Genomic DNA, 27318 nt, shown 5'->3' on the forward strand with positions numbered 1-27318 from the left:
AGTCCTTACTCATTTCATTCTGAAAGGTTAATTTAAGAACAATTTTTTCCAGTTTTAATCAAAAACATTTTTTTAAATGTATTTCTCTTTATACTGTATATTAGTCAGAGGGCCAGATAATGCTCCCAGTTTCACAGTTGTAAATTCAGGGTCTGAAGTTTGTTGACTTATTCTGCATTTACAATGGTGTAAATGAGAACAGTACTTAGCCCAGAGTGTGTAATAGATATTGAACAGTAATTAGCTTTATGTATTAATATATTATCTCTATAAATGTCTCCCTCTATGTCCTTTTTCACTCATGCACCATATACCACTTGGTCTCACAATAGTAGCCATTTAGAGACAATGACAAACTTCCTTTGATTTGTTGCAGATGACTTTGTCATCCAGCAACCTTGGAAAGTCAAATCAGTCCCAGGGGCTGCCAATATTACAGCTCAGCAATCTCCCTTCTCTCTCACGTTTCACCCTGTACCAGGAGCAGGGAGAGGAAAAACTGGCTGGCAGAGTCCCACATGAAGCATAGCTTTAATATTAATGAAGCCACTAGATATGATTAACTTCCTGTGGTTCAGAGAACTCTTCAGAAAAACAAAGGAAGTTTGGAGGAGAAAGACTCCGTCAGTTGCCCTTCTAGGGATTAGAAAATGGGAAGGAAGGAAGACATGGGGCTAGCTAGGGAGGAATGGCACAGAGATCTACAGGTCACATCTCCATCCCACCTGTGGGGCTAGGACCTGGGACTGCTCTCCCAACCCTGGGAATCCCCCACCTGTCAAGTGGCATCATGAGCAGGATCCCTGGGCCAAATATTTGAGGCACCAGGGACATCTTTGAATCATAAAGACTTCCCCATTTTACAGGCATTTCTTTTTAGGTGTGTGGGATTGGATAAGGATTAGCCTTTTAGGATAAATGCTCTTCAATTTAGACGTTGAATGAATTGCCCCTGGACAGGCTCTCCGTGGCTAGCACACTTCTAAAGAGCAGAGCTCTACAACATCTGCTGCCTTTTAGTTCCTGAAGCCTGATCTGCACTAAGAAATCACATCACTACAGCTGAACTGGTGTTCAACATGCTTTAGTTCAAATGTAAACCAAAAACAAAGTATACAGAAATGGTGCTGAATACAGTTTCTCTTTGTTTACACTTGCAGCTACACCATGTTCAACTGCATGGATTGTAAGCGACAGGTCATTTCTCTTGTGTAGAGCAAGCCTCAGAGAGGGGAACCTTAGAAAAATCCCACCTGACCAACAAGCTTTCTTTCCTCTTTTGTTTTTCAAGCTCTCTGTGCTTGCCAGCCTGGAGACAGACTACATTAGTGGAGAAATCTGTAAGCAAAAAAGAAATTAAGCACAGAGTTCAAAAAGCTCTTCTGATTGGTCTCACTGTCACATAATATAACTCTGACTCTCAATATACATGTATTTAAACTGGCAGTTTTCAGTCTTTTAGTTCAAGACTAACAGCTGAACAGCAGTGAGTTTGTGAGCTTGAATCTCTGAGGAACAAGTTGCTGAATATTTAATTTAAATATTCATTTTGGCTAAGTGGTGTATAAAGTGATATTTCCCACATCTATATCAGACTTTAGTTTCTTTTAGTATTCAAATATCCATTAAACTAACTCCTGGAGTAGTCTTAGGGGGCTATAAATCATGTGATTACAGGAGGCTGCTAAGGGACTCAGTAACGACCTCATAACAAAGCTGCACTGCTGCAGACAGAGGAGTACTCCAGGTAGTGACACACATCCATGCCAGATTCTGCCTCTTCTGATCAGAGAGCTTACCCCCCCCCCAAAAAAAAAGAATAAACTCAATCGCAGGGACACTTCCAGATTCTGTCATCAATAATAGTGCATTATTTGTCATACCCTAGTATTGCCATGCTTAAGACCCCCTTACAATGCCATCTAGAAGTCTTCTGTACTCAGTTCATGCGAATGGAGTTCATAGTAGCAGTGCCAGATAAAGATTTCACATTCTCTAGTTAAGGTTTTTCTACTCCATTCATTTGTCAATAAAGAAAGCCTCCAGATAGTGGTGGAGGAGAGAGGAGCATAAGCACAGCAATACAAGGGATCATAACTCAATCATTATTATTACTGCTGGAATTGGACTTGGATGGCAACACCAAAAATCTCCTACCTAGTCCCTGTATGACATCTTTCCTTCGGAAGACCACAAAGAGGGAGCAAAATCATTTTTTCAAAAATACATTGAAATGGTGATGGGTTCAGAAGCTAATGCAATCTGTTCATGCTTCTGGATTGTAATGCAGGGATGAGCTACGTATTTAGGATAAAATAATGAATGGCTCAAACTTTCATCTCTTCCTTAAATCAAATTTAAATATTTGCTGAAGTTAACAAAAATCGCAATACTCTTTTAGAAAACATTTGCATATGCCTCCACAATTCCAAGTTATATCTTGGATCAAAAGCTGAATTAACGATACCATGAGAGGTTATTCTCAGAGATTATACACCCCAAGATCTATTCATAGTGGCACCTCTTCTAATGGCAGCTGTTCCTGGAGACTCATTCAAAGGTTGTCCATCTGTGAAGAGGGAACAAATTAATGTAGGCTCATCTGTAGTAATGTGCACTTACCCCAAAAATTTGGATGGGTATAAATCCCTCAGTGACCAGATCCTCCATCCTGACCCTCCTCACCAATGGCTCTAGATACACATGGAAGGGTTTCTTGGCTGTCTGAAGGGAAAATAGGAGCATACTGTAGAGCTAGCTTGCCACAGGGCACCTGCCTCTACCCAGTGTACTTCACTGGCTGGCCAGCTCATGTGGCCTCACACTCATAAACACACACATGGCTGTTACATAAATAAATACACATAGTAGAAAGGTATTTTTTTCCTTACAAAGCATAACAGGCTTCCACACAGCTTTCAGTCCTCTACCCAGCCTCTCCTTCTGAACTACCCCTTCCTTTCTGTTTCTTCCACTTATATTCTCCAAATTACTACATTACCTACTGATTATCATCCAGATGCTCATAGTTCCCCAACAGAAAGTGTTTAATTGCTCATAGCTGAGCCTGCAACTTACTTCATGCTGCAGCAACATCAGTGGCTAAGGTGCTACTAATAGTGCCCTGTCACATGGCTCTTCCCCTTTATTGTCTCTCCCATCCAAATCCATGAGATTTGGCTCACCTCTACTTGTGGAAGAGAGGAAAACACTGGCCCTACAATTTTTTTTTTGCCTGTTTTTGTGTGAGATAACTTTAAAATGGAAGATGAGATTTACGGGATTAAGCTGTTTTATTTGTAAAATACTGCAAAGTGGTTTTAATTAAAGAAATGTGATATTATTTGGCAGATATTTTATTTAAAAATCAGGAAAAATATGAAGTCTGACAACTTGAAGATATTTAATTACAATCATAATTACTCAGATTTATTTTATAAATTGTTCCATAGACGCCTATCCTTTTCCTTTTGAGGTCAACAGCAATAGGAGTAGGAATGAGCCAATAAATTGTACAGCCAGAAGTTCATTTAAAAATGCAAAACATGCCAAAGATCCATTTGTTAAATTCCTCACCTCTCCAAATCATGAAAAAATAAAGAACATTCTGAAGAATAAAGCAAACTGAGATAAATATTGCACTATAATGTTTGAGTTCTTATCAGAGAGACAATTCACAGAAGCATTATATTGTTATTTTCTCCAAACATTTCTCATCCTTTAAGAATATCATTTGAGAGTTGTAGTAATCTTTAAAATGTCTACATATTTATGAAATGCCATGAATCTCTATTCACTAAAACCATGTTTATGATCAAAGTTACCAAAAGATTTCTGGACCCAGAGGACATTTGAAAGCTCTAGTTCTTTTGACCCAATCCTTACATAACTCAAATATGTAAAATATGCTGGAGCTGCCAAGATTCGGTAGCCATGCTGAATTTATTCAGAACCTAGTTATGTATTTATGATTATAAATCAGAAACAGAAAACCCATCGAAAAAGTAGAAAATACAATTGGAAAATTAAAATGGATTTCAGATAGGCCTAGAACTCTGTAAGTAAGTGGGAAACAATGGCTTGAATGGAGAACTGTTTTATCATTTAAAATTCTCTCTCTAAAAGGTAAAAAAGGCATGTTCCTCAGCTCTGTGAACCCTGCTGTGGGTTTATGGCTCCTCACAGTTTCTTTCCAGCTGACTACTGAGGAACTTCTGCAAAGGTGGTCTCAGCCTCTCCCTCAGTAGCTAGAGTATATTTCAAACAATCTTTCTGGACCTCGCAATACTCCTCCTAGAGCTGAAGTTGTGGTTCAGGCAGTGCCTCAGTCTCTCCCCTCAAGGCACCTCTTCTCCATGGAGCTGGATTTACAGCCTGGATCATTCAGGCTGTATGGCCTCATTCAGCTTTTCCTTCAGTTGGCCCCTTTCCCCTAATTAGTCCCCAGATTTAGATAAGTCAGCCCTCTCTGACTGGTGTCTCCCACCTGCTAGCTAATGGAGAGAGATCTATCCACCTCATAGGGCTAGGCCTTTCTGAACCAGGTTTCTCCCTTTCAAGAAGACTGACATGCCTCAAAAACATGGCAGTGCCAGGATGCCTGAGCCTAAAGCAGTTCTTTAACCCCTTCTTGCCTGGTGCATGTTTTCTAGACCACATCACAGTTCTGCTAGGGCAACATGTATTCAGTTGTTGATTATCCTTAATAGCCATCTACTTCAGAGGCAGACACCCAGGACCATTCCCCTTCTCCTTAGCACAGGAATAATGATGCAAGAATACAACACAGGGCGTAAACATATCAAGAATTTATAATCTCAAACAGAATTCATAAATTGTACATAGACAGATTTCCCAAATTGTCACATATAACATCAAAGCATATTCTCTAGAAGAGAAACACATTGAACAACATCCCTACAGGCAATTTTCAAAGTGACTTTAAATGTGGTGCCAAACTCTAGACACGTAGGACATAATTATCAGAGTTGCAGAGCATCCTGGAAGCCATGCACCTCTGAAAACTGTGCCTCAGGTGCCTAAATATGGACACCAAACTCAAAGGTCACTTTTAAAAATTTGGTCCTTAATTTATGTACATGAAGTTCTTGAGGGCTCAATCCAGTGCACTGTATTTGTGGTCTTATGAGTCACTCATTGCACTGTGTTAAACTTTAGGGAGAGGTTCTGCCCTGCTGAATACAGTGGTATACCCTCTTTCTCACCCCATGCCCCACAATCAAATTGGCATCATGCAGGGCATGATCTAGTCCAAAGTGGCAATATATTCCCTGTGCTATTTTAGATATTTAGTACATTGTCATTTTTTATAATATTTGTACTTGCATTTGAGCAAATGCAAGTACAAGTGATAATCTTTGCCTGTATAATTTTGCAAACAGAACTTTATTTATTCAGAAGTACAGCTGCTGTTGTCTAATCCTTGCCATCTCTTTATGCAGATTTCTTGGTACATTTCACAATTTTTTTCTTGGAATCTAGTGGTGAAAATAGTTTAAAAAACACTTTCTGCCAAGCCTTTGCTAAGACTTGAACACTTTCTCTAAACCTAAAGAATTGACAGAATTAAAAAAGCTTTTAAGTCTGCCTCATAACAATTTTGCTCAAGTTCATTATGGGTGGCTGGAAGGATCCTTCTGCTTTTAAGCATGGGTACATGGCATAATTCCATAAGCATTGTATGCAAGTCCGAGAAGGTAGCAGTAAGAACGAATATTAGAAGCAAATTAGTCTGGATAAATGAATATACTTCTCATTGATCTCGTTCTCACATCTGTGTTAATGAGGAGTAACTCCACTGGGACAATAGAGTTAAACAGGTGTAAAAATGGTTTGAGATCAGAATCAGGTGTATTGTATTTAGAGGAGACTCTAGTAATGAATGCTCTTTGAATAATACTTTAATTGTGTGTTCTATTTCCTCTATAGGGCTAGTACATTGTTATTTACTGGATTCACTGTAATACTGCATCACCTTTCCATTAATTATTCTCACTGGATAGTTTGAAGATTTTTCAATGAAAGGTTTTAAAACTAAAAAGGCTTCTTCCTGTCAGGTGTTTTATATCAATAAGAATTTTGGCTTATTTGTGACTGATAGGGCACCGGATTTAATTTAACTTCTCTCAAAATAATGACTTCAACAGACAACTTCCTAATACCCTCTAAAAATCTGATTTATTGGAAAATATGTTCCATTCCTGTAACTGCCTTAACAAATTTTTTATGTGAGAGTTAAGCTGCCTGTTCTGTATTCAGTACACAAAATATAATGAATCATAAGTCTGTCAGAAAACCTCATTAATGTGGTGCTATTGAATTGTTCATACACATGCAGAAGTCAGGTAAGATGGAATGCCTCCTTAGTACTTTTCTTATTTATGAGCATTATATTCCAAAAGTTCTGATACCTGTTGTTTTGCCTGTGAAGTTTCTCTGGAACTCAAGCATGATTCAGGATCCTAAATTCTCTCCATCTCACTGGAACTGGTCAGAAAAATTCCAGCAAAATAGGTACACCTAGTTTCCTGCCAGCTCATCTGCCCAGCTCCTCAGCAGCCCATGTGGTGGGCAGCTGGGACTACTCCTAGGGGAATTCTGCACCAAAAAAATAAAAATTCTGCACACAATATTATAAAATTCTGCATATTTTGTCAAAATAATTCAATATAATGACTCTGGTTTCAATTATTTTGATAATTTATTTAAACTATAATACAATGGATGAAGAATGGGAGTAGGGAGCACTGCAGGAAATCCCCACACCCCCTTCCCTAACAGTAATGTAACTAGGTTTGACCCTTTATTTCTAGTTGTTAGTCAACAAATATATGCAGCCATATGCTCAGTGTTACATCATAGGCAACTAAAGAGCAAGTGAAGGCTGGGAAATCAAACTCACAATTTATACTGACCATCTCCAGAAAGGTCGGTAGCAAACTGTTCATGGAGCACATTCTGAAATTTTTTCAGTCTAAAACTTTAGTCCAAAACAGTTCTAATCACTAAAGCACCATAAGCATTTATATGGCCATACTCTCCTTTACACCACTCTGACAATCTAAAGGAGCCTTAAAACTTTTGCACCTGTTTTATACTCCTGGAGGAATTCACAAAGAGAATGGGAACAATTCACTAAGCAGGCAGGCTGATACATTCTGCTCTGCCTGAGGGGTCAGTGCCTGTCCCACACCTACCTCCTCAGAAACACCCCGAAGCCCTGCCCCTCCAGGCCAAGAGTGCTACAATAGTGAGCGAGAGGGACAGAGTGTCTCTCTCTCTCTCTCACACACACACACACACACACGACTGCACAGCCCGCCTCTCGGGTGATGATTTACGTCTCTAGTGGCTACTCTGGGTGCCCGAACCAACCTGCCTGTGCTGCTTGGAGGGGCACATGACCGCTCTCACGGCTTCCCTCTGCTTCCCCATCAGAAGTCATTTTTCTGCAGGGAAGCAAAGAAATCTGCAGGGGACATGAATTCTGCACATACACAGTGATGCAGAATTCCCCCAGGAGTATAGGATGCCAAGGCTTCCAGGCTCCAGAGTAGCTGCCAGGTGGCTCCATTCCTTTTGGTGGAGATTTGCTAATTTTTGGTGTATGTTCCTAATTGGAATGAAATCGAATTTCAAAATATCAAAATCCTCCATGAAATGGAATTATCTTTCTCTGCCCAGCTCTCCATCTCATCCACAAAGTGCCTTGGCTTGACTACTCACCAGAACTTTAATAGAGCAGGCTTCTGGGCTCATACCCAAGGTGCCAAAAATTAGGAAATATCAATAGAGGTATAAATGAATGTTTATTCAAAAATTCTGGCTCATCCATGTTACACTTAACTCTGGCCTTCTTTTGCAGAACATGAAGACAAACTCTTTGTGAAAGAGATTGCTTATCAATGAGGCTATTGACAGAACTGAGAATTCACTGAGCAGGTGGTGATATTCGAAGATTGGAGAGGGTTCTTAGAACTGACTGACAATACACCTTTAACAGACACATGAAAAATGTGTCTCTGCCAACAACTGATTGTTGCCTTTAGGATGAAATCCTGACCCCACTGAAATCAATGGGATTTTTGCAACTCATTTCAACACACCCAGGATTTCACTCCCTGTGTCTAGCTACTGTTAACCCCTGTGCTAAAGTTGTTATCTATCTCTGCCCATCTGGTTTCCTGGCATTTTAAATTGCACTTCAGCTTTTCCCTGCTTGATGCAGCCTACATTCCTGTTGTTTGTAATTTGTTCCAAGGTGTCACCTGCTGATTGGCATCTTAAAAATGGGGATAATAATATGGACCTAACTCATCAGAATACTGTGAGGATTAATTTACTAATGGGTTAAATTCAGCCCTCCACAGAAATATAGGATAGCCCAAGGCCTACTCACCACTTAAGTCAACATGTTCTACCTCTGGAACAGCAAATGGCCAAAATTACTTGCAAAGTCAGCCTCATTTTGTTTGACTCCACATTGCATGTATTGTTTTGAACTATGGGGAGCTACTCTTTTTAAAATATTTCTCCTTTGTCTTTTAAAAAAAACTATTTCACTGTAATTCCTGTATTAACATTGACAAGCATTCCATTACAAACTATTCCATTACAAAACTATTTCACTGTAATTCCTGTATTAGCATTGACCAACATTCCATTACAAACTTAGCTATATATTTTACAGTACATCAGTGCTGTTATATTTTGACACGTCAATATATTTAGGGAAGCAAGAATATTTTTGAGGCAATGCAATAAGTACTACTGTGTTTCATTATTCAGATTATATTGCTTGCACATTTCGTAGAAGTCACCACTTGTCAATCATTACAGCTGGAGTTCGCCCCTTAAGGAAAAAAAGATCTTGCAGAGGTAACTTGTGAGGTGGTAGAAATTTGCTGTTAACTTGTTTTCCCTTAAATTAATTTATGGCATCCTATACTCCTCTCAAAAGAATAAATATGCCTTCATGTCCCTGTGAATTCCAAACTCTGGTCTATTAATTATAAATTACCAGAAATGTCATATATCTCTCCTATCCAAGAAAATATTGCATGCTCAAGTATTTCATGAGCACAGGCTAGGCAGTATATTGAGAAGCGCACAGCTGTCCCACTGCAACTACTAGCCCCAGCAGGCATGCATCCCCTTTTCCTGCTTCTGAAGGATATAATCAATTCCACTTAAGTTTCATAGCCAAAGCTAAAGATATTTTCTCACGGTGAGGGTACTATAAGTTTGGTAGATATACTCATTGATTTCCCATAGTGATGCCTGCTGATGAAATGCCATGACTAAAGCACAGACAGGATGAATTTACATAACAAAATGTGCAATGAGCAATCTCTGCTTCTACTGAAAAGTGTTTACTGAGAAGAAGGAAGGATGATGAGATTAACTGGGTTAATGGAGACCAAAGAGGAAAAAGAACAAAAGTCCTAAATAGGAATGAAATGAGACTAATGGATTTAAATTGAGATGCATCTGTGTTCTCGGAAATGAAATCTAGACAACTTCATTTATGTAATATTTTTGTACATTTAGAAACCAGAGCATTAATGCTTAGACAGCCTATACATTTCCTTTCATTGATGCATTAAGGTCACGGTGTGACATATCTAAAAAGAAAGAAGATAAAGGCCAAAGTGATAGTCGATAATTTAGGAATCTTCTGAAAAAACAGCTAAATTCTGCACACATTGCTCAAGCAAGAGTCCAAGGCGCAGATCCTAAAAGGTATTTAGCTGATTTCAATGGGAGGTAGGCACTTAAGTACCTTTGAGGATCTAGGCCCTAGTGACTTTAACGGAGGAGTTGCTCAAGTAACAACAGCAGAATTTGGAACATAATGTATTTCCTAGGATCCTAAGGATGTGAAGAGGATCACATTATGTTTTGTCCTGGAATATCACATATAAGGCAAAACAAGGAGCTGGGCAGACAGGGGACTAATAAGAGATTATTTTCAATGGTCTGGGCATGACCTTTTCAGGTGGAGAGCAGAGGGTAGTTGAATTATCTATAGATTGACTCAATACAACACAGGGAAGATAATGGAGATCAGTATCTAGCCTCTTCTCACTCATATAAGAATGATAAAGCGACAGCCACAGCAGTGCCCTGAAGAACTGGCTGTACTTAAGGCAGAGAACCCAGAAAAAAGAAAATGGAAAGAGAATTTCTGTCTTTTCATTATAGCCTGTAAGGGCAATAGCAGCAGCGAAATCAAGAGACGCTGGAAATGCAGCGAGAAGGCTAAGAACACAGACCTATTTGCTGTCCTGTAAGTTATTAGCTTTAGTTCAACCACAAATTATTCGACTTGATAGTTTTCTCTTAAATAGTGGGTAAGAATAATTCCCTCCATTGCAGGAGGGAATGGATGACATTCTGTGTGCTCTGTTATGCAGTGGTCCCTTGTGGCCTTAAAACTTATGAACATATGAAAGACAACAAAAGTGATCTAAGGGAGTTGTAATGGGTATATCATTGATCTACCAGATCTAGTACACAAGTTCCTACTGCAGGGACATAGGCAAATGTTTTTATTTGTGGGGGCTAGAGTTAAAAAAATATATAATAATTGTTGTTGACTATCATTGTAATGAGTAGTTTTGTACCATAACTAAATGTGTCCTCTTTTAATAATGTGAGATAAAAGAGCTTCTATTCCAAACACAGTGTTTCTTTTATTTATTATTACAATCCCTAAAGCCCTCCCCAAGCCCATAGTTGTCTATGCATAGGAATGTCACAGAAGTGATCATGTGTTGTTTTGGTCCAGGTCAAAATCAAATGTCTAAGAGGCAGTGATAAGAGTCAGTAGTTACTTTATCCATGAAAAAGTATTAAACAATGAATAACCCAACCATAGATAGTCCTCTGAATCCGCTTTCACAGATGAGCTAACTTGAGCAAACTAACACCTCCTTCCAGGTACTGGTCATTGGAGACATAAATAGTATTTATAAATTAAAATATTGAAAACATTTAGGATGCTGTGCAGGACACCTCTGTTAAATCTGGCTTCTAATTATCAGGAGGTATATTGTGTGAGATTTGGGGGCAAAGGTTGGGGCAACCACTGTGTGGCTGTATTGTTTGATCATTTAGAGCATGTCTACACTGCAAAATTAAGTTGATTTAATGTAAGTTGACATACAGCCGCCACAGTAATTAAGTCAGTCGTGCGTGTCCACACCACATGCTCATTATGTCAGTGGAGTACATCCTCACTAGCAGCGCTTGCATCAATGCACAGAGCAGTACACTATGGGTCACTAACCCCCTGTACATCTAGCCACACAGGGTTTTGGGAAAGGCTTGTAACGCCTCATGGGACCAAAACATTGTCACAGGAGGGAATGGGAACATAGCTTTGACTCCCATGATACAGTTTCTTCTCTCCCTCCCTCCCCTGATATCAATGGCAAACCACCCATACTTTCTCTTGCCTTTTTTTTTTGAAAGCCTGTCTTATCCACATGTAAGCCATAGGCCAAGAAGCATGGAACCTGCTCAACTGTGCATTCTTGTTGTGAGCATTACAAACACCTCGTTCCTTACCCTGCAGTATTTCCAGAGCCGAGACAGGAGCGGCCACCCAGAACATTGAGATGTCATGCAAGCAGCCCTGCTGCAAGCCAAAGAACAAAACAATTCACGATAGCTGCGGCAGTCATGCAGCAGCTGAACAAGGTGGAGTGCCGTTTTTGGTCCAGGGGAAACAAGCACTGACTGGTAGGATCACATCATTATGCAGCTACAGGATGAGGAGCAGTGGCTGCAGAACTTTTGAATGCAAAAGGCCACTTTCCAGGAACTTTGTGCAGGGCTTTCCCTAGTCCTGAAGTGTAGCAACACTAAAATGAGTCCGGCTCTGACAGTGGAGAAGCGAGTGGCAATCGCTTTCTGGAAGCTTGCAATGCCAGACTGCTATCAGTCAGTGGGGAATCAATTCGGAGTTGGTAAATGCATAGTGTGAGCTGTTGGGATCCAAGTGTGCAAGGCCATTAATCAACTTCTGCTAAGAAGGGTAATGACTCTGGGCAACATGCAGGATATAGTGGATGGTTTTGCATTGATGAGGTTAGTAACTGCAGTGGGGTTGGGGTTGATAGATGGCATGCGTATCCCTGTCTTGGCACCAGACCACCTTGCCAAAGAGTACATAAACCATAAGGGATACTTTTAAATGGTTTTGCAAGTGCTGGTGGATCACAGGTAGTGTTTCAGTCACATCAACATGGGATGGTTAGGAAAGGTGCATGATGCGTCTCTTTACGAACACAGGTCTGTTCAGAAAGCTGCAATTAGGGACTTTCTTTCCAGATCACAAAAAATCACTGATTATGTTGAAATGCCAATAGTGACCCTGGGAGACCCAGCCTAGCCCTTGCCCCATGGCTTATGAAACCATATACCAGCCACCTGGACAGCAGTAAGGAGCAGTTCAACAGGCTGAGCAAGGGCAGAATGGTGATGGAATGTGCCTTTGGACATTTAAAGGGTTGCTGGCGCAGCTCACTAGGTTAGACCTCACTGAAAGAAATATCACCATAGTTATCGCTGCCTGCGGTGTATTCCATAATACCTGTGAGGCAAAGGGAGAGAAGTTTGCATGGGCGTGGGAGCTGGAGGCAGATAGGTTGGCAGTTAATTTTGAGCAGCCATTTACCAGAGCAATAAGATCCCAGCAAGGAGCTCTGAGTCTCCAGGAGGCTTTGAAAACCCATTTCAGTAATGAGCCACAGTAATGTATGCTGCTTATCTGCATTGCGCCTTCCCATACCATCCCTCAGTTTTCCTGTACCTCCCTCCCCAAACTCCTATGACTGGAAAAAATAAAGAGCATTTCATTCTTGAAACTTTTACTTTTATTGCACACACATGCAGAAACTGAAAAAACAGGAAAATAATTTAACCTTGTGCAAACGGTGTGATAATATTGGAAGGGGAGAAACCATGTCAGCTTGTCTGTCAAAGTACAATTGTCTTGACCATCAAATGTCTTTGAATGGCCAACTTTTGTTCTTGGTACCCTTCCCCAGGGTTGAGTGGAAGAGATACTGCACCTTCCGACCCACCCCCACCTCCAGGAATGTTTGGGAGAGGGTGATTGGGAACAGGGCGATGCTTGCAGACAGTTCTGCAGGGACTGTAGAGGGAGTCTAGCCTCAAGCTGCTGTTCTTGAAGCTCAGCCAGATGCCTCAACATAACTGATTGGCATAATCCACAGCATCTCTTCCTGCATGACACGCTCATGCTCCTGGGATGCTCTCCTGCTCTCCAACTCCATGTCCAGTTTTTCAGACAATGAAATCCTCCAAGCTCTTAGCTCCATCTCAGCTGTCAGAGGTGTTTGTTATCTCACTGAACATGTCATCATACATCCTCTTTTTCTGCCTTCTAATCTGCAAAAGCCTCTCAGACAGTGTGGAGGATGTGCTGAAGGCCAAGCTTTCCACTATAAGGCATGCAAAGTACAAGGAAACCATTGACAGTGCATTCCCTGGGTCTAGTGCAAGGTTGCTATTTTAAAAACACTCCCCTTATTAAACTCAAGTGCAAGTCAGAACACGCTCAGAATCCCTAGCTATTCAATGAACCGGTTTGCTGTTCCAGCCATGGTGAATATGGCCCTGCAGTATGGGCGATGGGTCTTGTTCTGTAACTTGTGGCAAACCCACGTCGGGAGCACAGGTGGGCAGGTGGACAATGCCTTCTTCCCCCTAGAAATATGGACATTGCTTTGAGACCAGGGACCAGCATTAAGCCTCCCAAATTGCTGTCTTTGTCCAACTTGTTGTGGGTGGGTGGGGGGTTGAGGCCATGAGAGAACACAGGAAGTCCATCCCTCCTTCCCTTAAAGCTGCTGGTAGTAGTAGTCCTGGACTTGCAGAATCTGAGGTCAACATTGATTCCTGCCAACCAAACCACCAGCATGCTAGGAAAAGCGTGGCTGAGGGACCCGGAAGTCACCATGGGTGGTGGATCACATGCTCTATTGTTTACGAACACTTGTAATGAAAACTTCCACCGTTTCTTCTATGTGAGATCAATCTCCTGAGGATAACAAAGGTGGCAAGGGAGCAGATGCTGCAAGTGTTTGGATATAGACCTGGTCCTTATGCTGCTAGGCTGTGTACCAGAATGATGCCAGCAGAGTTAATACTGGAGTGGCATGGGGAAGTGTCCTACTGTGGTGGAAGAAATAAGGCAGCCCTCCCCAGAAACCTTCTTCAAAGGATGCAGAGTACCTCCATGAAAGTTTCCTAGAGATCTCCATGAAGGATTGCCAGGGCATCCCTGTGCACATAACCAGTCTTTTCCGGCGGGGTACCCTCTGTGTAGCTGGAGCAGCCACTGGGAAGCAGATACCCACAGCACCTCACTTTTTCTTCAGATTAAACATAAAATATAAGAGCATGTAACCCCTACAATTCGATTGGAATTGCCTATACACCAGAGGTGCCTTCCCCAGCATCATGCTTGGACATCATGCTGTCCTGTGACCAGCTAGGCTCCAGGGATACAGACAGCTCCTGGTTCTCAGGGAGAATGGATCCATGACTTGCCTTTCTCCCTGTCTCCTCCTCCTCTTCTTTCTCATCTAGAATGCCCACCTTGTTGTTGCCTGAGATGGCCGTGGACTCAGACTCATGGGAGGTGTCCATACGGCATTTGGGGGTAGTGGTGGGATTGCCACCAAGAATCGTATGCAGCTCATTGAAGAAGCGGCATGTCTGTGGTGCAGAACCAGAATTACTGTTCGCCTCCCTCGTCTTCTGGTACACCTCCAAAGTTCTTTGATTTTCATGCAGCACTGCTGCATCTCCCTACTGTAGCCCTTGTCCCCCATGCCTCACGCAATCTTTGGATAGATGGCTGCATTTCTTCTATTGGATCGGAGCTGTGCTTGCACAGATTTTTTTCCCCACAGACCAATAAGGTCCACCACCTCCTTTGTACTGGATCTGGAGCACATTTGGGGCACTGAGTCACCATGATCAGCTGGGCTGGTGAGCTCTCCCTGCTGATCATACAGCAAATGGGAATTCAAAAGTTCCTGGGGCTTTAACAGGGAAGGGGCTGTTTCCTGTATTCCTGGCTGCTGTGCAGCGGAGTTGAATGCAATCTCCAGAGTGGTCACAACTGAGCATTGTGGGACATCTCCTGAAGGCCAATTCAATCGACTTACAAAACGCTGTGTCCACACTGCCTGTTGACTCATCAACATCGTATTAAGCGCCAATGAAGGTGGAGTAATTAAGTTGATGTTACAGGCGAGTTAGGACGGCAGAAGGGACCTAGTAGTGTAGTAGTGTACATTAGGTCAACATAAGGTGGCTTCTGTCAACCTAAGTTTGTAGAGTAGATCAGGCCTCAGTTGCACTTGTGCTTAGATATTCATTGACTGGCACATTATATAAAAAGAAGTACTTTACGAACTTGGTGATTTTCATAGCATTAGATACAATCTATCCCATTAGTACTTTTGAAACATATGGGGGGAAAGGAGTGGGTGAGGGGGATACTGTAACAGAGTAGTATCTTTCATTTTGGAAGTCACTATGTTTTGAAATCTCCTCTGAAATCCACCTCTTAGAGAAGGATGGTCAATGCAGGCTCCAAACCAGGTTTGCTTATTCATTTCCTTCCCAAGGGAAAGTTATTTCTTGACTACCATGTTGTGAAACTTCCAGCAACAAATAACCCTTTCACAGATCTCACTCTCTCCTCCCCATCCATGCCTGATGAGTCGCTACAAGTACTCAAAGCATAACTTGGTAGGAGCTGGTGGATGCTCGGAAAGGAAAACAGGTGGCAGATCATCTGCTGTGTCATACTTTGTAATTCTTATACATTTCTTCATTCTCATGAAGATTATGCACCTAATCTAACGCTCCTAGCACTCTGGGACCACCAGAAGTGGCAGAGATCCCATTACAGACTTCCTCTATCTCTGCAGCTTTGTTTAGAAAATATAAAGTGGATTAGTACAGACAAGTAACTTAACCAAAATGTCTGTCAAATTTATCTATGTCATTTGTATTGCTCCCATCACTCTAGTATCTAGGACCCATGTTTTGCTGATCCTTGTGGCATACAGCATCCTTGACTCTCTGTAAAGATCCTCTGCTGAGGAACTGCATTTGAGAGGGTCATTTGGAACACACAAGTAATGTCACTTTCCCCTGCTAAAAACTCTCCCAAGATATTACAAATGTCATGAGGCTATATCCAATACAGGGGCTCTAAGAGAGGACTTCCTCTAATATTTTAAATTATTAAAAACACACTTAACATCTTAATGCATGGTTTCTTCTCGGTCCAGAAAAACATGATTTACTTTCAGCATGAAAAAGGTGCATGTGTGAGACAGATCAAACTTCATAAAATTGCAGTCACAACAAGCAAGTCTCTCAGCAACCAACCTATTAATAGATTATTGTAACTCTTTCTGGCTAAGGCGTATATTCCTTTCCACTGCCATATGCAGATAGCCAAACAGTGATACAGAATGAAAGGGGGAAGCCAAAAGAAAGTCTTTGTTTGATGTGTTAAATGTACAATCGTTTGAGACTAAGCCTATGGAAGCATGGGACAATAATGTGACATAGCAAGTAATAAGGGAAATGGAAAATTACATAACAAGTCATAAGGAAAATGGAAATGGAAAATTGAGCTTTTACACAGACTGCCCATCTATGCTTGGAAACTCTGTCCTTTCAAAACTGACAATCACCTCATCTGTAGATACTCTAACACAGTGGTTCTCAACCTGCGGCCCATGGGCTGCTTTTGGCCCAATCAGCACATAACCGCAGCCCATGTGACATCCTCAGGGCCATACAACTGGTACATTATTGTGCAGCTGCAGCCCACATCGCACATAAAGAGCTACATATGCGGCCTACAGTGGTAAATAGGTTAAGAATCACTGCTCTAACAGATGGGTAGAAATCTACACCATGTATGAGCATCATGTATGATGAATTATTCCAAGTCAAGAACTTTAATATGGCTCTCCTTTTAAGCTTCCATGCTCATGGTTAAAGAATATAAATTACTAATACAACTCAAGCAGTATACTAGATTGAAATCCAAAATGGGGAAAAAATGTTTGGTGTGAACATGTAAAGTTAGTGTTTGGCTCCTTATCTCAGTGATCTGCATGAAAATACAGAGAGAGGTATTAGAATGGAGTCTCTACTTCACCTTTGCCTTGTACAGCACTGGACACAAATGATTCTGCAGGACAACATTTGTGCTGGACAGGTCAAAAGGTTGAGACATCCTGTACTGCGTGCTTCCATGAGAAAAAGACCTGCTCAAAATTTCTGCCAAACAGCCCTAAAGCATTAGTTTCTTCCAATTTCCTGAATTCCCAGAGAAGGAAACAAAACAGTAATTAGTTCAGATTTATTTCAACTCTCTCCTGAAGTTAATGGCTATTTAAATAACTATGAACAATGTGACAGTGCTGAACGCTGGTATGTGTGCTTATTTGGGAAGGTGCTTTGTACTGTAGATCTGAATTAGCATGTGTGTCATACTGAATGACACAACAATTATCATTGCAAATATCCAGGTTTAGTGAATAATAAAGAATAAAATCCCATATACACAGCTAGAAAATGTCAGGTTTACAGCAATTAGCTCATTTGCATGTTTTAAATCAAAGCAGCATTTGAGTAATACAAATGTATATTCATATCTTAACTTAGCTAACTACCATTTCAAAGCCCTCAAAAATTAACAATACTCAAACATTTTGAATACACACACACAACACACACAGAGCCAAATCTACGCCTACGACAGTCTTACTAAGTCAAAATTCCCATGGACTTCAATGGAAGTTTTGCCTGAGTGAGGAACAGAAGAAGTTACCTATATATAGCATCTACGTATTTAGCAACTCTTTGTTCTTCAGCTCAGAAATTGTATGCCAAATTCCACTTTGAAGCAAGTTATTCAGCTATGATATAAAAACTGGATTAATATAATTGTAATGAAAACGCCAAAAGAACTCAAATTACTATATATAATGACTTAGTCAGAGCCTCTATAATAATATCCTGTAATTTAGGAACTTAACTCTATGGCTGAAATCCTGAGGCCCTGGGAGGGGTTACAGCAAAAACTCCTAGCCCAGTAGAATTACTGTGGTTCTGCTGCACAGGTAGGGAGAATGAAAAGCAGCGGTGGAGCAAAGAAGATTCTGCAGGCCATTATATATCATGAAAAAGCATGGTGGGGCCAAATGTGTCAAGTAGGTCCACAAATTGTACAGAGCTCTTGTCCTACAAACATGCATATGGCGGTGGGGAATAGCAGCTTATGTTCACTACTTATGTGCATATGCCATGGTAACAGATGTGCAGCAGATGAGCGCTGGCTGCTACAGACTGGGACTGAGGATTCCATTCCCAGTTACACATGCTATGTCCTCTTTTCTAACATTCCTCACCTCCATTGTGTTCCAGCTTACACATTCTAAAATTCTAATGTAGACAAGTTGAATTTTAGCATGTAAACAGCTGGCTGAGTTAAAGCCTGGGGTTCACTTAAAACTTGCTTTTTCTATGCTACGGATTTTTAACATGTTAGTTAAAACATGTTAGTGATTACATTTTTAAAATTCATCCAGCTAGTGTGAACAGGTCCTACGTGAAAGGAGAACGAGGTCCCACGCAGTTCTAATAAGTATGTAAATGTTATAATTCTGTTAAACAGGCAAAAGAAGGTATAGAATCTAGTTCACTCTCCCAGAGCTGTGTTACTTCTGAAGAGGAGTAAAAGAAAAAACAACTTATTTTTTGTCAATAAACTAGGCAGATATGATTCAGTATATAGAGGGAGATCCGTTGAGCAAGAATGTGTCATTTTTTACAGATCACATTTTAGCAGATCCATACTTCAGCATCTCCCTTGTCAATTCCAAAGTAGCAGCATCTAATATCTTTTTTTAAATCAGCTATTCAGTTGCATGGAGATCAAAGGTAAACTAGCATATCTCATTTAGAAGGAGAGCTGAAACCCTTAAATGAACAGCTTTAGTGAAAATGAGAAAATCTAATTTTGTTACTTAAAACAACACTATTAGTGACTACAAATTACACATTTGCTTTGCTTTAGCTCAGTAAGAAATTCCTAGATTGTCTACCCCATATTATTTATGGTTCAATGATTTACATGGGAGTTTAGGAATGTCAGTGTGTGAGAACAGAACATGCAATATTCAGCTGCAAACACAGATAATGAATTAGGGTAACCCTCACCTTTGTTGTCACAGAGTCGCTTAACCTGTTCAGTTGGTTTAAAAATGATGATTCTTGACTGTGTTAATGCAGTTATAATGTTCTGTTCAAATTAAATTCCGGTTTGAATCTGAAATAAAGTAAGAATAAAAGTTCGTAGGAAAGGAACATGACAATTTATTCTACATTTGTCATTAATTAACACAATGAATAAGTGACTCTGAAATCCAGCTTGTAGAAATTTTAGATACATTCAATATTATTACAGAAGACTGCTGAGTTATTATAGATAGTATTAAGATCCAAAAAATTTTAAAAAGCCAGTTCCGTTTTAATCTATAAGTTGGTAATCACTTTTGTATATGTGCTAACAATGCACACTACATATGTTTTATTGACCCTATTGTGCACCAGTTCATTAACCACAGCTGCTCTTGATGTGCACAAATACAGGACGAAGACATACAGACAGACAGAGAATGAGCTACAACAATATAAAGAATCAGAGGGGTAGCCATGTTAGTCTGGATCTGTAAAAGCGGCAAAGAGTCCTGTGGCACCTTATAGACTAACCAGACATATTGGAGCATAAGCTTTCATGGGTGAATGTCACATGCATCCGACGAAGTGGGTATTCACCCACGAAAGCTTATGCTCCAATACGTCTTTTAGTCTATAAGGTGCCACTTGAACAATATAAAGAGAAGATCTGGGGCCAAAGTAAAGAGGAGTGGGTGCTCTAAAACTATAACTTTGTTTAACTGTACACAAGATAAAGCAAAAAGAAAAGGAGTACGTGTGGCATCTTAGAGACTAACAAATTTATTTGAGCGTAAGCTTTCGTGAGTTACTAGCTAGTTATTAGCTTACCTAATAGCTCACCTTAAGTGATCACTCTCGTTACAGTGTGTATGGTAACACCCATTGTTTCATGTTCTCTATGTATATAAATCTCCCCACTGTATTTTCCACTGAATGCATCCGATGAAGTGAGCTGTAGCTCACGAAAGCTTATGCTCAAATAAATTTGTTAGTCTCTAAGGTGCCACAAGTACTCCTTTTCTTTTTGCAAATACAGACTAACACGGCTGCTACTCTGAAACCTGTCATTATGAAAGATAAAGCAGTTTCATTGCAGATATTTATTAGAAAATCAGGTACCAGTCAAAGAATGGGGAGATGAAGTAATATCAGTCTCTTATTTAAAATACTGCTCAAGGGAATTTTAGATGATACTACTGGCAACAACTGGCACCTTGCCCATAATGGTGGAGCTTTACAAGTGATAGCACAATGGTAGCAAATTTTAATGTTGATTTTAATGGGATTTCTCAGGTGCAGAAAGTTATTCACATTCATTCCTTGAGTGCTTTGCTGGCTTAAGACCTAAGGTCCTGATCCAGGGCCCACTGAAATCAATAGGACCTTTTCATTAACTTCAAGGGGCTCTGTGTCAGGCCTTAAATGTATAACTAGTACAAAAGTGTTGAAATGTGCTGTGCTGATCTGATAGTATCAATAGGGTAAGCATCTGAGAATTTTCATTATTATTTCAGGGTGGTCAGTGTTGAACCCAAAGAGGGATGCAATCAGAAAAGCCTAGAATATATATACACATCACTTAAAACATGGAACTACTCACAAATAATTGGTTTAGAAAGATTTTCCATTCCTCACCTCTCTCTTTTCCAGTCTGGAAAAGCTTCCCCCCTCTGATCCTTGCATTCCATCCCCCACATCCTCAAACAGTTTTTTCCTTAATATTTTTAAAGTAAAATATTTTTTAAAAATACTTCTCATACCTTCCTTTGCATTTGTCATTAAAATGAAATTGATTACACATAAAAACAATTTCATTTTTAATGTTTCCAGATTATACTCATTAAGGGCCCAATTCTGCTGCCCTTATTCAGGTTGAGTAGAACCTTACATTGCAAATTACCCCATTGACTTGATTGGAATTTCTCGTAAATGTAATAAAATGGGAATTTTTCCATTGACTTCAATGGGTTTTGGGTCATGCTTGATATGAGTAACAGTAACCAAATGCTGATTGGTTAATGATATTTTTTTAAATAAAACACATTTCCTTACCTATGTTACAAATATCCCCATATATTACTAAAAGTGAAGGAATTTTAACAATGTGACCTTTTTAATTTAATTTCTCTCAGAATGAATGCTGAATGCACTGGTCAATTTTACTTTTGTTTGTAATTAATTTCTCGACCGCTTAATTTGTAGGTTTTCATGAAATGGAAAAATTCTGTGATAGGTTGCAAACACTGCAAGGGCATATTTATTTGTTAAAAAAAAGTTTCTACTTGAATTTAGAAGAAAAACATGGAGTTATTTCTATTTATTTTAAATTCTGTAAAATACTGTTTTTAGAAAACCATTATTTTGGGTCATAAATGACTGGTAGCATCTCATTAGGAAACAAGGAATTCTTCTATATGCTACATCAATAAAGTACTACAGGATGCAGCCGTAATAGGCCATAACACGGGAGCCTGCCAGAGTGCTGCTGCAGTTTTTTGGCTATTGTTACAGAATACAGTAGTACTTTTATAAGATTGATAAGGGTCATGTGAATGCTTGTGTAAGATAGACTGACTGTATTTCTCACAATATTTAACAGCTCAGGAATATAAGGAAAAAGTCTTTGTGAGCCACCTACTGTTTGAAATTAAACCTCACAGTTCTTGGAAATGAAATTTTTGTTAATCAAAAATTATTTCCTGGAGTTAGACACGTCTTCAAAATACACAGTTAAGTCCTCTTTTTCTGTCATTATACTCAATTGATAATATATCTTTATTGCATAGCCAATCTATTGATGTTGATCATCTTCCTCAGCTAGACAATCACAATTTTAAAGAGTACAATATTCCAACTTGGTGATTTTTCTCAAATGTTGCTAAATGAACATTTTATAATATCTGTGAAACATGTTGTCATTTTAGTAACAGTATCAACAACCTTTCATCATTAATTAAGTAATTAGATTCCCTTAGAAGACTATAGGGATTAATTTTTGGGTGGATCAGAATTTCAGGAACAGTACATAGACACTGATTTTAAGAAAAAAGAGTAAGTGACAAACAGCCTATAAATAGGAATTTCAGGCTTCTCTGGGGCAACCGCCAAGTTTCTTAGAACATCAGAGTTCCTCACATGTTCAACAGTACCTAGAAATTTTAAAATAGATAAGGCCTAAATAATGTATAAACATCAGCAATATGAAATATTTGACCGTGTAGTATAACAAAAAAGAGATGTATATTAGAATAAAATCTTTAACCCTTCAGTGACTTGGTTTCTCTAAGAAAAGTGTAAATAACTGATAATAACTAGGGTGTGTGGGATGAAAGGGGAGAATATCACAGCTCTTCTAGACCCAGTCTGACCAAAGGATCTCACGCCATTAAAGACATCGTATTCACTGTTTTCTCTCTAGTGCTTGACTCCTCCACTCTCTGTCCCTTACAGGTTGGTCAAATTCCTAGAATATTACCCTGCTTATAAACCTCAGGAGCCTTTGCACCAAGCATAAATAATGGGTACTAGTGCAAAAGCTATTTGGCATACAGTGAAAGTTACCTGACATGTTATTAAACAAATGGGGTCTGATCTCACAGTGATGTAAATCAGGAATAATTCCATTTAAGTGAATTCAGTTACACCAGTCTAAAACCATGAGATCACAATCAGGCCCATGTTATTAAATCAGACACAGTGTAAGTGATATTGGGCTGGATTCACCATTGTGTTACTCCAGTTTTACATCAGCGTAACCATTGATGGACATACTGATATGAAAGTGGGCTAAAGCACTGGTGAATAATGCCTAACATGTTTAAGATGTCCCATATAAAGTTTGTAGCCAACTGAGTCTCTTAAATGTTGAAGGTCCTTAGGAATCTTCTTAAGGATGATATAAAAATACTGTAAGTAGTTACCAAATTAGATTTGTTTCTACTAATTCAAATAATAGTCACAAATGGTTCATTACATTTATAGCATGTGTAACCCTCACCTGTTGGGTGTGGCACTCTGTCCCATTCTAGTAGTTCCTAGATCAGCTAGAGATCGAAGAGTCTACTGCAGCCTTGGCTAACAGAGATGTGTCTTTTAGTTCATGCAGTAGAGGCTCATGTGTTAAGCTCCAGAGATCACAGGTTTGATCCTGGCCTACAATGACCAGGGTCTGTCAGTGTTACACATGCATGCTCTTTGTGAACCAAATTACATCCAGAGCTACACAGGTGCAACTCCCACTGACTTCACTGACAGTTGCACCCATGTACTGGAGTGTGAAATCTGACTTTATGTTTAGTCTAGCACGCAATAGCCGCAAAATGTTGTTTCATTTCTCTGACAACTATGACACATTCCATGTTCTTCCTTTTGATCCCTCTGTTCACAAGCAATTAGGCCTAAATGTTAAAAAAAGTCACTCAGTTGTGGAGTGCTCCACTTGAGCCATCTTCAAGAGGCCTGATTTCCAGAAAAAGCTGAGCACCCAGACTCTGAAAACAGGGCTTTTTAAGATCCCTCAGGTTGAGCACACAAAAACCGAGACACTCAAAATCATTAGTTACTTTTGAAAATTTAGGCTGTATATATTAGAGACCATTTTTAGGAGAAACATAGTTAATCATAAAATGTACTGAAAGATTTAGATCCAGGCCTTTGGGCAGTTTGAAAAGCAGTTCATCCACAAAAATGGTACTTAAGACTCTGTGGACCTATTATTGTGTGTAAAAAGATTAAAGAACTAATTTTACTTAATAATAATTTAAATTCCCCATTAAAATATTCAGATATCATGGAGAAGATCAATCAACCTGTGAATTATTCTGAAAAACTGCTTCTGTACCTTCATGCTTTCAGCTACGAAACAGTCCAGCTTGCATCAAAGAAGCATCAATACGTATTACCGAAAAATACACAAAAAAAGCAAATAGACAGCTGACTAGACAACAATGAGATAAAAACCAAAACACTGTGCTTCATGCCTCCAGATTCTTTTAATGGGCCAAACTCTCCTTCTGTCTCTTGAAACTCATAATGTAATTGTCAGTGATTGCAATGATACCTTCTCATGACATAAAAACTCATCAACTGCAGGCTCATTGCTAATAAACTTGTTTAAAACAACTTATTAAGACATAACCTTTAAGTGTGTGAGAAAACAATATGCAATCAAACATGCAGTATAAACAGCTATGAAGCCAAAACAAAATGTTAGGATTGCCGCAGCTTCCTCTGAGTGAATCAAAGCATATGGTGGTATAATGGAGCATGAATTTACAGCAACAGAGATGTACAATATAGATTAAAGCTTCATCTGCGAGGACATACTGCACAGCAAAAAACAACAATTATTGTGTTTGCTGCTTTATATTTTAATGATCAACAAAGGAGCTTTGGTAGAGCTAGGGCTCCCTCTGCTGAATGCATCCGATGAAGTGAGCTGTAGCTCACGAAAGCTTATGCTCAAATAAATTGGTTAGTCTCTAAGGTGCCACAAGTACTCCTTTTCTTTTTGCGAATACAGACTAACACGGCTGCTACTCTGAAATCTGCTGTTAGTATGATGATAATAAAGCTTCCTCAAAATCATCAGCAGAAATGTGCCCTCCTGATAACACTTTTCTTTTAAATTCAAAGAAGCAAGAGCAGGCCCAACAGGAAATCAGCAGTATATACTAAGCTAACTCTGAGAATGGACACAGGACTTCAGGTCTTGTGCAGGATAGGAATGTGAGTGACTCTAGCTCCGCTGAAGGAAAATCAAAACTTTTTCTCCCTTTCCCTCTCTCCTCCTTCACAGCTAGTCATAATAAGCTACTGAATTGCCCCTCCTGCTGTAATAATTACAAAGAAATAGAACAAACAAACAAAAAATTCTCTACTAGTTGCTTTCCCATCCACTGCAGGAATTTTTAGTTCAAAGCACCAAAAAGCAAACAATTTGATACCCTGTATAACTGATTTTTGTTATATTATTACCTCCTGAATTTCTATAGAAATATTAATCTTTAAAAACTTGTAGCTCTTTCAGTCTCTGAAGAGCTGCCTGTTTGATAATCGGTATCTCAGATGGAATAATATCTAGTGCCAAATGCGTTCCACATTTGGCCCATGATAACTCCCAAATTAGGACATCTACACCAGCACTTTACATTGTTGCAACTTTCTCACTCAGGAGTTTGAAAAAATACCCCCCTCAGCGCTTCAAGTTTCAGTGCAGCATTGCAAGTGGCAGCGTAGACAGTGCTCTTGCCAAATTAGAGATCTTGATCAGTCATGCATCATCACTTGTGTTTTGTGTAGCACGGATTACACCATCACCAGGTGGAATGTGTCCATAATAGCCACTTTGAATTGGTATAAGTGCTACCTTACACCAGCTCAGGTGCGGGCTGGTATATTTATCAGCTTTCCATGCCTTATTAGATCTGGAGGGTGAGAAGCAGCTAGTAGCTGAGGGGCTGTTAGGAGCATAGCTACCAGCTGAGTTCTTCCTACCCTCCACTGGGTGCTGAGATATAGTATCCACAACAGTCCAAAGATGGATGTGGAGTTCCTTGGCCAGAGCGGGCATAATGGGGTGCGTGTGTGTGTATGTGAGGCGAATCATGCCCTGTGGGAAGCCTGGCTGCCTGGAGAGTATATCAGGGAAGGGGTGTAAATGGCACCAGTAGCAGATATTGCAGTGTCAGCCAGTGATCCACATGTGGAAATGAGGCTTGGGGAGAGCATTTCTGAAGTGGTATGGGAATCTAAAGGGGGGCGATGCTGAAGGAGCCATGGCCTGGTGGGGACAGAGAGGTGACTCAGCCATCAAAATAAGGAAGTTTATTATCTGAGCAGTTCTGAGGATGGAGACTGATGGTGACTTTGAGGCTTTACCCTAGTGGTTCTCAAACTTTTGTACTGGTGATCCCTTTCACATAGCAAGCCTCTGAGTGTGACCCCTCCTTATAAATTAAAAACACTTTTTATTTATTTAACACCATTATAAATACTGGAAACAAAGCAGGGTTTGGGGTGGAGGCTGACAGCTCATGACCACTGTTCCCTCTAAGCTGTGCGCATGTGTGCGCACAAACAGATCCTAAACCCCACGCACATGGCGAAACACTGTGCGCACAAAAATTTGCACAGAAGCACAACAATTTGTACAGAAGAAATTTTTTGTGCACACGGCCTGTCAAAATTTAGAGGGAACATTGCTCATGACCCCCCATGTAAGAACGTTGTAACCCCCTGAGGGGTCCTGACCCCCAGCTTGAGAACCCCTGCTTTACTTCTATAAATTATAGGGGTAACTTCAACCACATGAGGTCTCCCTATGAACCCAGCAAAGCCCTTCTGCAAGTGGGTGCAAGGTGCATTTCAGTCAGCTCAGGGACACTACAGACAACGATTTCTCTAGTGTCGGCATACCAAATTCAATGGATATAGCCAGTCACAGACTGGCTGTATATTGGCCAGAAAAATGGATGCAAGTAGCCCGCTGGCGGAGTGTAACCTGCACCCCTGTGGCACTGAGAGGGCCAGCTCCGCCGGTACGGCGCAGCCACGATGCACCAGGCCCTGGGCGGAATCTATCAGCACAACCAGCTCGTCGGGGCCTACGCGATGCCAGTGGCCGCGCGAGGGGCAGAGCTGGGCTGGGCTGCCGAGGCTCGGGGAGAGTTTGAAGGGGAGGCAGCATGCCGGGCAAGAGGAGGAGGGCCAGGCCCGGTAACGCGCCCCTGGGCACTGCGGCGCCTATGGCCGTGACGACGCTCCGAGAGGTGAGATTCCCCCGGAGGCGGAGTCCCCGGCCTTAGCCCGAGGTGGGGGATGTGGGAAGCTGGCCCCACCCGCTCACCCCTTACATCTCGCTCGGCCAGGTCCTGCTAGCACCTCCCCTCAGCGCCCATTTCCCGCGCAATCCCTCATCCCACCGGCTCTCGGCTGGCAGCCTGACAGGGCTCTCGGCAATGGATTGGCAGGGTCTCGGACTGG

The 27318-nt window shown here is 40.6% G+C and overlaps 1 long non-coding RNA gene across 1 annotated transcript; it reads right to left on the minus strand.

Moving 5' to 3' along the window:
- On the minus strand, positions 1-27311 carry LOC141996574 (uncharacterized). Its single transcript, XR_012641566.1, has 4 exons — positions 27189-27311; positions 19315-19423; positions 2623-2724; positions 1-1338 (listed from the first exon to the last, which is right to left on the minus strand). It is a non-coding gene; the product is annotated as an uncharacterized LOC141996574 (long non-coding RNA).
- Positions 27312-27318: the final 7 nt, after the last annotated feature.

Source organism: Natator depressus, chromosome 12 (genome assembly GCF_965152275.1).
Source record: "Natator depressus isolate rNatDep1 chromosome 12, rNatDep2.hap1, whole genome shotgun sequence".
Taxonomy (NCBI): domain Eukaryota; kingdom Metazoa; phylum Chordata; order Testudines; family Cheloniidae; genus Natator; species Natator depressus.